We start from the raw sequence: 10,815 nt of genomic DNA on the forward strand, positions 1-10,815 counted from the left end.
CATAGCTCGGGGGCAAGAAAAGAAGGGAGGGGAAGATGGTTAAGCTCACAGGGAGTTCGATGAAACACTTGGTGCGGCCGGGGACGGGCCGGAGCGACGACGGCGTTGAAGGGGATCTCCGGCGACGGTGGTTCGGTCGAGGTCGATGCGGTGGACTCGGGCCTTGCGAGGGCTCGGGGCTCGGCTTGCTCGAAGGAGAGGAGGGTGGCGGAGCTCCTGGACACGGCGGCACCGCGTGGGGTTGACGGAGGGCGTGGCTACGGCGAGGGGGTGGCGGCGATGGCGTCGGCCATGGCGGGGGAACACGAGAGAGAGGAGTAGGGGGAGAATGGAGGTGTCCTGGGGGTTCACGGCTCGACGTGGAGTTCATCCATCCAGCAACAAGGCGAGGAGGTGAAGCAGGGCGACGGCCAGCTGCGTGGCGCATGCTGCGGCCGCCGTCGGGCACCTGCCTGCCTGCCTGGCAGGCAAGCAGCTCGCTGGCGCGGCGCTGGGCTGGGCCGGCAGGTGGGCCGGGTGCTGGGCACCAGGTAAGTTTTCTGTTATTCCCTGTTTTCTGTTTTTTTAATTCCTCTGCAACTTTGTTGAATTATTAAAATACTTAGGCAACTCCTAAAATCACCAAACTACTTCTGGTCCATAGTTGGATTATTTCCAACATGAAACATTTTAGTTTGGAGATATTTGAGCATTTGAAATATTTTATATAATTTTAAATGCCCAAACTCAAATATCTATGATTTAATTCAAAGACCCTAAGATGACCTAGGAAAATGTGCATCACTTCTGGCAGAGGTTCTGAACCAAGACAAAAATGATGGGCATTTTAGAAGGGCATTTCAGGTTCATTGAAAAAGTTTTTAGTAAACCCTAGTTGGTTTCAGAGGGGGCTGGGGGTTCTGTCATCCCCATTTCAGGTTTCTGATGAAAGAATAGACATGATGCAACACTCTAATGCATGAACTAGCTAGGGTGTGACAACTCACCCCCACTCAAAAGAATCTCGTCCCGAGATTTGGGTTCCTCCGGAAAGAAGGCGGGATACTCGAGTCGAAGACGATCCTCCCTTTCCCAAGTTGCTTCATCCTCAGAATGGTGCGACCATTGAACTTTGAGAAACTTGATATTATGACGTCGAGTGGTACGCTCGGCCTGATCGAGGATACGAATGGGGTACTCTCGATACGTGAGATTATCTTGGAGATCAAGCGTTTCGTGGTCCACTCCACGGATAGGATCCGAGAAGCAACGCCTGAGTTGAGAAACGTGGAAGACATCGTGGACTCTGGAGAGATGCGGAGGTAGTTCCAACTGGTAGGCAACTTCTCCTCGTTTAGCGAGAATACGAAAAGGTCCAATGTAACGGGGAGCCAATTTGCCTTTGATACCGAAACGATGGGTTCCCTTCAGAGGAGTAACCCGAAGGTAAGCCTTCTCGTCAACCTCGAAAGTCATAGCCTTATGTTTTCGGTCATATTGACTCTTTTGACGAGATTGGGCTGTTTTCAACTTTTCACGAACGATGCGAACTTGCTCTTCTGCTTCCTGATCATATCCGGGCCAAAGAATTGTCTTTCCCTAGTTTCTGACCAATTAAGGGGTGTTCGACACCGTCGTCCATAGAGAACTTCAAAAGGGGCTTTACCCAAGCTAGATTGATAGCTGTTGTTGTAAGCAAATTCGGCAAATGGAAGGCATTTCTCCCACTCCATTCCGAATGAGATAACAGAGGCTCGAAGCATGTCTTCTAGAATCTGGTTGACGCGTTCTACTTGACCACTTGATTGAGGGTGAAAAGCGGTGCTAAAGGAAAGGCGGGTTCCCATAGCATTTTGGAAACTTTCCCAAAATCGAGAGGTGAAAATACTTCCTCGATCCGAGTTAATTTCCAAAGGAACACCATGGAGAGACACTATTCAGGAGATGTATAAGTCTGCCAACTGACTAGCGGTTATACTCTCACGAACAGGTAAGAAATGGGCTACCTTGGAAAGACGATCGACAACGACGAAGATAGCATTATTCCCTCTCTTGGTCCTGGGAAAACCGGTAATGAAATCCATACCAATTTTATCCCATTTCCATTCAGGAATAGCTAGGGGTTGAAGGGTGCCAGCAGGCCGTTGATGCTCTGCTTTTACACGACGGCAGACGTCGCAATTAGCAATATACTGAGCAATTTCTCTCTTCATCCTAGTCCACCAGAACCTCTGGCGTAGGTCCTGATACATCTTAGTGCTACCGGGATGAATAGTGAGAGGAGATTCATGAGCTTCCTTAAGGATCAATCGCCTCAGGTTTCGCACCTTGGGAACCACTAGTCGATTCCCGAAGTATACGACCCCTTGATCATCAATGGAGAAACAATTCGCAACTCCTTTCTTGATGTTTCTCTTGATGCGGGAAATTCCCGGATCTACCTTCTATGCATTGATGATCTGATCCGTAAGGGTAGGTTTCGCCACCATGGTGGAAAAGAAACATTGAGGAACAATGTGAAGGTTAAGCTTCCAAAATTCCTCATGGAGAAGCGGTTGACTTTGTTGTAACATCAGGTTGTTACAATAAGATTTACGACTTAGCGCATCAGCCATGACGTTGGCTTTCCCTGGGGTGTAAGTTATTCCTAAGTCGAAATCTGTGATCAACTCGACCCAACGTCTTTGCCTAAGATTCAAATCCGGTTGGGTGAAGATGTACTTCAGACTTTGGTGATCAGTGAATATTTCGCAACGATTACCGAGGAGGTAATGTCGCCAGGTTTTAAGTGCATAGACTACAGCTGCAAGCTCTAGATCATGAGTAGGATAATTCTCCTCATGTGGGTGCAATTGCCGTGAAGCGTAAGCAATTACGTGTCGATCTTGCATGAGAATGCAACCTAGTCCTTGTCGCGAGGCGTCGCAGTAGATAACAAAGTCCTTGGAGAAGTCTGGCGGTACCAGTACGGGAGCAAAAGTCAGGCGTCTTTTCAGTTCCTGAAAGCTGTGCTCACATTGTGGAGTCCATTCGAACTTTTTATCTTTCTTGAGGAGTTCGGTTAGAGGTTTAGCAACTTTGGAGAAATTTTCGACAAAGCGACGGCAATAGCTCGCTAAGCCCAGAAAACTCCGAACTTGCTTGACCGATTCAGGTGGAGTCCAATTAAGGACGGCTTGAACTCGCTCAGGGTTAACAGCAATACCTTTACCAGATATTACATGACCCAGATAGGTCACTTCTGACAACCAAAATTCACATTTAGAAAATTTGGCATAAAGACGATGCTCTCGAAGTTTCTTCAACACTAGCCTTAGATGTTCGGCATGTTCTTCCTCGTTCTTGGAGTAGATGAGTATATCATCGAGGTAAACCACGACGAATTTATCCAAATACTCCATGAAGATTGAGTTCATTAACCGAGAAAAGGTGGCTGGAGCGTTGGTTAAACCGAAGGACATGACGGTGTACTCGTATTGGCCATAACGAGTAACAAAGGCCGTTTTAGGAATGTCCCCGTTCCTGATTTTGATTTGATGGTAGCCCAACCTCAAATCCATTTTGGAGAAGACTGAGGATCCAGCGAGCTGATCATACAGGTCGTTGATCCTGGGGAGCGGATATTTGTTCTTGATTGTGACCAAATTGACAGGTCGATAATCTACAACCATCCGGTCCGTACCATCCTTCTTCTTGACGAAGAGGACGGGGCAAGCCCACGGAGATGAACTAGGTCGGATGAAACCCTTTTTCAAGGACTCATCGAGTTGTTTCTTAAGCTCGGCTAGTTCTAGTGGTGCCATCTTATAGGGTCTTCTAGCAATCGGGACGGTTCCTGGAATGAGGTCTATTACGAACTCAACATCCCTGTCAGGTGGAACACCTGGCAATTCCTCTGGGAAGACATCCGGAAGTCACGGACTACCGGAACGTCCTCAAGGTCTGGCAAAGGGCTGGCGTTAAGAGAATATAACTGTCGCTTGGCTATTCGGGTCAAGACATTGACTATCTTCCCCGAAGGATGGGTGAGTTGAACAGTCCTAGAGAAGCAATCAATTTGGGCATGATGGGCTGACATCCAGTCCATACCCAAGATGATATTAATATCTGAAGATTTAAGAGCTATCAAAGATGCAAGGAAAACAAGTCTGTCGACTTGGATTTCATTTCCATGACTTACCCTAGAGGTTTGCCATTTGGATCCCGGAGTTTGAATTATCATAGAGGTGGGAATCTCACAGAATGTGGTGTTATGCAGACGAGCATAGCTCTCGGATATAAATGAATGAGATGCTCCTGTATCGAAAAGAACAGATGCCGGTGGCAATTAACAAGGAGCGTACCGAGAACGACGTTGGGATCCTCTTGAGCTTCTTCGGCAGAGATACAGTTGACATGGCCACGTGTAGCGGTGGCCGGCTTGGCGTGGAACACTTTCCCTGTCGGCTTGCCACGGCCAACAGCTTTAGCAGATTGGTTGGGGTTGGTTTGGGGGCACTCGCGCATATAGTGGCCTGATTCCCCACACTTGAAACAAGTCACGGAACTGGTACGTGGAGGAGCACTGTTGGTTGGACCACCATAGGGCTTGGCTGGTGCAAACTGTTGAACGGGGCGAGGCGCCTGGAAGGATGGCCTCGGTGTGAACCTGGGTGGCAGGGCAGTGTTAGGCACCCACACGCGGCGCTTCTGAGGACCAGCACCGGATGAGGAACCCACGTCACGGCCATGCTTGCGTGTTGCGTCATAATCAGTCTGACCAGTCTCAGCACTGATGGCCTTGTTAACAAGCTTCTGAAAAGATGTGCACTCATGCAGACGGAGGTCGCGGCGAAGCTCAGGACTAAGTCCCTTACGGAACCTTGCTTGCTTCTTGGCATCAGTAGAAACTTCCTCAGTTGCATATCGTGCGAGGTTACCGAACTCCCTGCTGTAAGCATCCACAGAGAGTCGGCCTTGAGTGAAACTGCAAAATTCCTCACGTTTACGGTCCATGAGACCCTCCGGAATGTGATGTTCACGGAAAGCCTCGCTGAATTCAGCCCAAGTAGTGACATGGCCCGCTGGGCGCATAGCTCCATAATTCTCCCACCATAGACTGGCGGGGCCTTCAAGATGATATGCAGCAAAGGTGACCTTGTCAGCCTCAGCTACTAGCGCGGAACGCAGTTTGTGAGAAATACTGCGAAGCCAGTCATCAGCGTCGAGAGGCTCGACGGAGTGGTGGAACGTGGGTGGATGTAACTTGATGAAATCACTGAGTGACACCAAGTTATTTCTCTGATGGTGTGCTGTGTTCTGTTCAATACGCTCCAACAAACGGTTGGTCTCCCGCTTGTTTCTCTCGGCTTCCAGCATAACCTCGGCTAGGGAAGGAGGATGAGGCAGATTTGCATTCCTGACTTCACTGCCTTCGGCCTGCTCTTGAGGAGCAGGGTTATTGCGCGTGTTGACCATCCTAGGTAAACAAGACAATGATTTAGTCAGAATGATAAGATTCCGACATAGGATACAGAATGTAAGGAATAACTCGGAATGCAAGATGATCATCCGTATGACATGGTAGATACAGAAACTGCTTCTTTTATTCCATCGTCATACACACCATACAAGGTTTAGTACAAGACCAAACAAGGTACTATTACGGTGAAAAGAGGATTACATCTCATCGGAGGCATCCCAAGCTCCTATACATTATTTTTCTACACCTCCGGAAGGCGGTACAAACTAGGTCATATCCCACGAGTCACGCAGGACGATAGACGACACAGCTAGTATGAACTAGTGATACTACCACTAACTCAGACCGATCCGTAGTAGTCCTCGTAGAAATCACCTCCATAGCCGGGAAGCTCAACATGATCATCCGGGAACAGACGATCTCGCGGAGCTTGTGGACCATAGGGGCTAGGATGAGGTCTTGGACCAACAGACGGTGGCCTGCGGGGACCACGAGGTGGGGTGATGCCTCCTACATCACGCCAACCCATCACGTCTGGCAGAGCAGATCTCACAGGATAGAGATCGCGCATATCCGAATATCCAGCTTGCACAGCCGGTGCAAACCGAGTCAAAGTGGCCCAATGGTCAGCACGGGTATTGAAAAGCTCTAGCCTCAAGGCCCGATTTTCACGGTCCTTATCCTCGAGCATCTCAGCAGTGGTGCGAGTCCGTGAATCCTCCTGAGTGGGGTCAGCATAGATAGCCTGGAGATACCCTTGTGCTCCCGGAAGTGATGCTGGCATATACCGGAAATCAGAGTCCCGAAATAGGCCAGTCCTGACTCGCATGATGGTCATCATAGAGTAGGCGGCGTCCTGCACAGCCATCTCAATAGTAACCCCGAGTCCATAGGAGCAGTGAAGGGGCTCGGTGGATCCAGGATAAGATGGAAATATCCTGACAGTGCAGAGATACTGGCTTTGATTAAAGTCTCGAAATTGCTCTTCGACCGTGTACTCAGGATACCAACGGTATCCAGCCTCAGTCATTACCCTGACCAACATGGCGGTATGGCCGGGTACATCTAGGCATCGAGTCAGGCGAACCACTTGATTGAGGTCGCGAGTGGCCATCTGAAAGCACAACCATAATGCAAAGGCATTAGAATTTCTAGCAAAATTTCGGCAGCATAACAGCTGTAAATGCTCAAGAAGGATTTTGAGACATTTGACAAAGGATTTCATACACACTCAACAACATCATATCAAGTTCTGAGTCCATCCTAGCAACATAATGTGGTAGTAGAACTGAACTAGGCTTGTATCCATCAAACCTATAAGGTACTACTGATTAGTAACACGTGAACCTGATAGAGAGAAAAGATCCTAATTCCTTAACCCCCGGTGGAAGAATAGACTGACTCAGATCAGAATGTCATAAGATAAAGGAGTAAAAAGAGCCTTACGTTCCAACCCACAAACAATTCCCCTACATATAACTAAAGAATTTCTAGACTCAACATCGACCAGTTTGGCTTGGAGAACCTACAGGCAGTCTGGCTCTGATACCAACGCTGTCAGGACCCCGACTCGATGTCACATCGATCTAGCCTGTAACACCTCATATCACTTTGCGGCCTCACGCACGGTATCCCCACGGGTGTCGCCTTACCTTTGCCCGGGACCGTTTGCGCCTTTTGGCTCACGTATATGATAGTGTCGCTAGCATCCATATGATAAGGAGCCCGGGCTGACATGACTAGTCGTAAACCCAAAGTGGCACAGACTTACAGGGACAGGCATCCATGACCCAGCATCGAACGTGTCGGTCATCAGCAAGTGGGTCCGGGCTGTAGCACTGGGCTAGCAGGACTCCGGTAAACCGGGCTGTAGCGGGCTAACAGGACTCCGGTACTCAATGCGTGACATTTCCCCGAAGGGACAGACACAGGAACGAAGAAGGACACATGCCGGCCAGCCTAAGTGTTCCAGAGCAGTAGCAAGCTACCATGGCTCAGTGGTAACACTAGGAGACATTTCCCGGTAAGAGAGGCTACTAAAGATAAACAACTAGATAGTCAGATCCCACACATACCAAGCATTTCAATCATACACACAATATGCTCGATATGTGCAAATACAACAAGGCATCACAACATGACTCTACGACACAAGTACTTTATTTAAGGCTCAGAGAGCCATACATAACATACACATAGGTACGGGTCACACGACCCAGCATTCAAGTCATACAGTCATACAAACCAGCAGCGGAAGTAACTTGTCTGAGTACAGACAACTAGTAAAATAAAAGAGGCTTGGAAAGCCTAGCTATACTACGTGGTCCTTCACAAGCTCAGGATCACCACCTGGGCCTTAGCCTACTCATTGATGTCAACGTCTACGAAGAACCCATCAGAAGGGGTTGCAGCGTCTTCTGTAAAAATGTAAATTATAGCAACATGAGTACAAAGGTACTCAGCAAGACTTACATCAGATCCTACATACATGCACATTATCAAGAAGGGTTGGTGGAGTTATTGCAGCAAGCCAGCTTTGACTCTTGGCTAGGCTATCCTACGAGACTCCAACTTGAAATGGTTTTGCGCACACGAGTCCACTACTCACCACTTCAATACACTACCGAGGATCCACCTCCGTCTTCCTACGGAAGAGCCATCCTCGGCACTCACACTTATCTTGAGGCTTTTAGTAGTTTCCATTTACTTGTCTATGAACTGTATAGGCAACCAAGTAGTCCTTTACCGCGGACGCGGCTATTCGAATAGATCATGATAACCCTGCAGGGGTGTACTTCTTCATACACGCTCTCACCACTTACCGTCGTTTACACGACATGTACTCGGCAACCTTCAAGCGGAAGCCCAACGTGGGTGTCGGCCACGACCTACCTAATCACCTAAGTCTCTAGTCCAGGTTTATCGCCTATTCGGGTTCCATCCATGAGGAGATCCGGCCGAGGTTTCGCTCACAGCCCCAAACGATGTGAACAGGGTTCCCGAGATACCTAACGGGTATTCGGTACACCGTGCCACGTACCTACCGCATCACAGCCCACCCCTACGGTCAGCGCTGTCCACGGCCTCCAGTAGGCTACAAACACCAGAAACTACTTGCAACTCCTGGACAGAGAACTAGGGTGAATAAGAAGTCGAGAGGGTCCATTGGTTTCGGGCCCAATGCATGGTAGTAGCTGAATCTTAAATCACACATACAGATCTCAGTGCTTAAGGTCGGCTTCAATGAAACAACCCACCATGTACTCCTACATGGCCTCTCATCGATACCTTTACCAAATCGTGTTCACCACACCACTCTCATTACCGACATAATCATTTCACTCTAGTCCATCACCCAGATGAACCAGACCTGACACGACTCTAAGCATAGCAGGCATAGCAAGGTAGGAACAACACATACATATGGCTCAAACAACTCCTACACATGCTAGTGGGTTTCATCTAGTTACTGTGGCAATGACAGGTCATGCAGAGGAAATGGGTTCAACTACCGTAACACACAGCAGTTTGAAACGCGTTGTCTTAATGCAGTAAAAGAGAGCAGGAGCGAGAACATGGGATTGTATCGATATGATCAAATGGTTGGTTGCTTGCCTGATGGTTCGATGCACTGATACGGTTCTTCGCTAGGGTAATCACGGTACTCCTCGGAGGCAGAACCTGCCGCAAAGAACACCGATACACAACCATCACCAAACAATGTGCGACAATATGATGCATGCATGAAACATGGCAATATGAGTGTGTTGGGCTAATGCAACTAAGACCAGAAGGGTTTGAACCAATTTGAACCAAAGATTCAAATTTCAAACTCATACATGGCCCTTTAAAGTGTTTTATCTTGTTCTGCATTAAACATCAAGTTAACTTGTTTAATCATGCATGAAAATAGTACAGATGGATAGATTGGATTTTTCTGATCATTTTTCATATATAACTTGTCTGATTTGGAGCTACAGATTAAAAGTTATGAATTTTTGAAGTTTAAACTATATTCTGGAATTTCCTATATTAGAATAAATCCAGAAATTAATTTATTGCATCAGCCATGCGTCAGAATGACGTCAGGGTCAATGGAGACGTCCAGGTCAAACCTGACTGTGGGTCCAGGGTGTCAGGGTAATTAGTTTAGTTAAAGTTTAATTAAAACTAAACTTATTTAGTTAACAGGGCTGGGCCCCACCTGTCATTGACTCATCGGAGTCAACCAGGGCCCACCCGCGGTTAAAGCCAGGTCGGCTGCACCGGCGTTTAGCCGCCGGCGAGCCCGACGCGGCGGCGGAAGTGGTTTTGGCCGTTCCGGCAACCAAACGAGTCGTGGAGGCCATCGGAGTGGAGCTGAGGACGAGCCGCAGCTCTTGGTGGAGTCCGTTGGGGTCGGGGCGGCCGGAATCGGCGCCGGCGACGACTTTGGCGGCCACCGGAGTTCGGCCGAAGGCGAACTTGATGCTAGAGGGGTCGGTGAGGTGCGGGGAGTAGCTGGTTAGGTGCTACGTGACGTGGTGAGCATGATGGACACCAGTTGTGGCCGGAGGGTGACCGGGAGCACGTCGGCGACGAGCTCCGCGGCGGTGGGTGCGGTTGAGCTCCGGGAGGTCGCTACATAGGCTCGGGAGCAAGAAAAGAAGGGAGGGGAAGATGGTTAAGCTCACGGGGAGTTCGACGAAGCACTTGGTGCGGCCGGGGACGGGCCGGAGCGACGACGGCGTTGAAGGGGATCTCCGGCGACGGCGGTTCGGTCGAGGTCGATGCGGTGGGCTCGGGCCTTGCGAGCGCTCGGGGCTCGGCTTGCTCGAAGGAGAGGAGGGTGGCGGAGCTCCTGGACACGGCGGCACGGCGTGGGGTTGACGGAGGGCGTGGCTACGGCGAGGGGGTGGCGGCGATGGCGTCGGCCATGGCGGGGGAGCGCGAGAGAGAGGAGTTGGGGGAGAATGGAGGTGTCCTGGGGGTTCACGGCGCGGCGTGGAGTTCATCCATCCAGCCCCGAGGCGAGGAGGTGAAGCAGGGCGACGGCCAGCTGCGTGGCGCGCGCTGCGGTCGCCGTCGGGCACCTGCCTGCCTGCCTGGCCGGCAAGCAGCTCGCTGGAGCGGCGCTGGGCTGGGCCGGCAGGTGGGCCGGGTGCTGGGCGCCAGGTAAGTTTTTGCTATTTCTCCTGTTTTCTGTTTTTTTAATACTTCTGCAACTTTGTTGAATTATTAAAAATACTTAGGCAACTCCTAAAATCACCAAACTACTCCTGGTCCATAGTTGGATTATTTCCAACATGAAACATTTTAGTTTGGAGATATTTGAGCATCTGAATATTTTATATAATTTTAAATGCCCAAACTCAAATATCTATGATTTAATTCAA

Source organism: Triticum aestivum, chromosome 2A (assembly GCF_018294505.1).
Source record: "Triticum aestivum cultivar Chinese Spring chromosome 2A, IWGSC CS RefSeq v2.1, whole genome shotgun sequence".
Lineage (NCBI taxonomy): Eukaryota > Viridiplantae > Streptophyta > Magnoliopsida > Poales > Poaceae > Triticum > Triticum aestivum.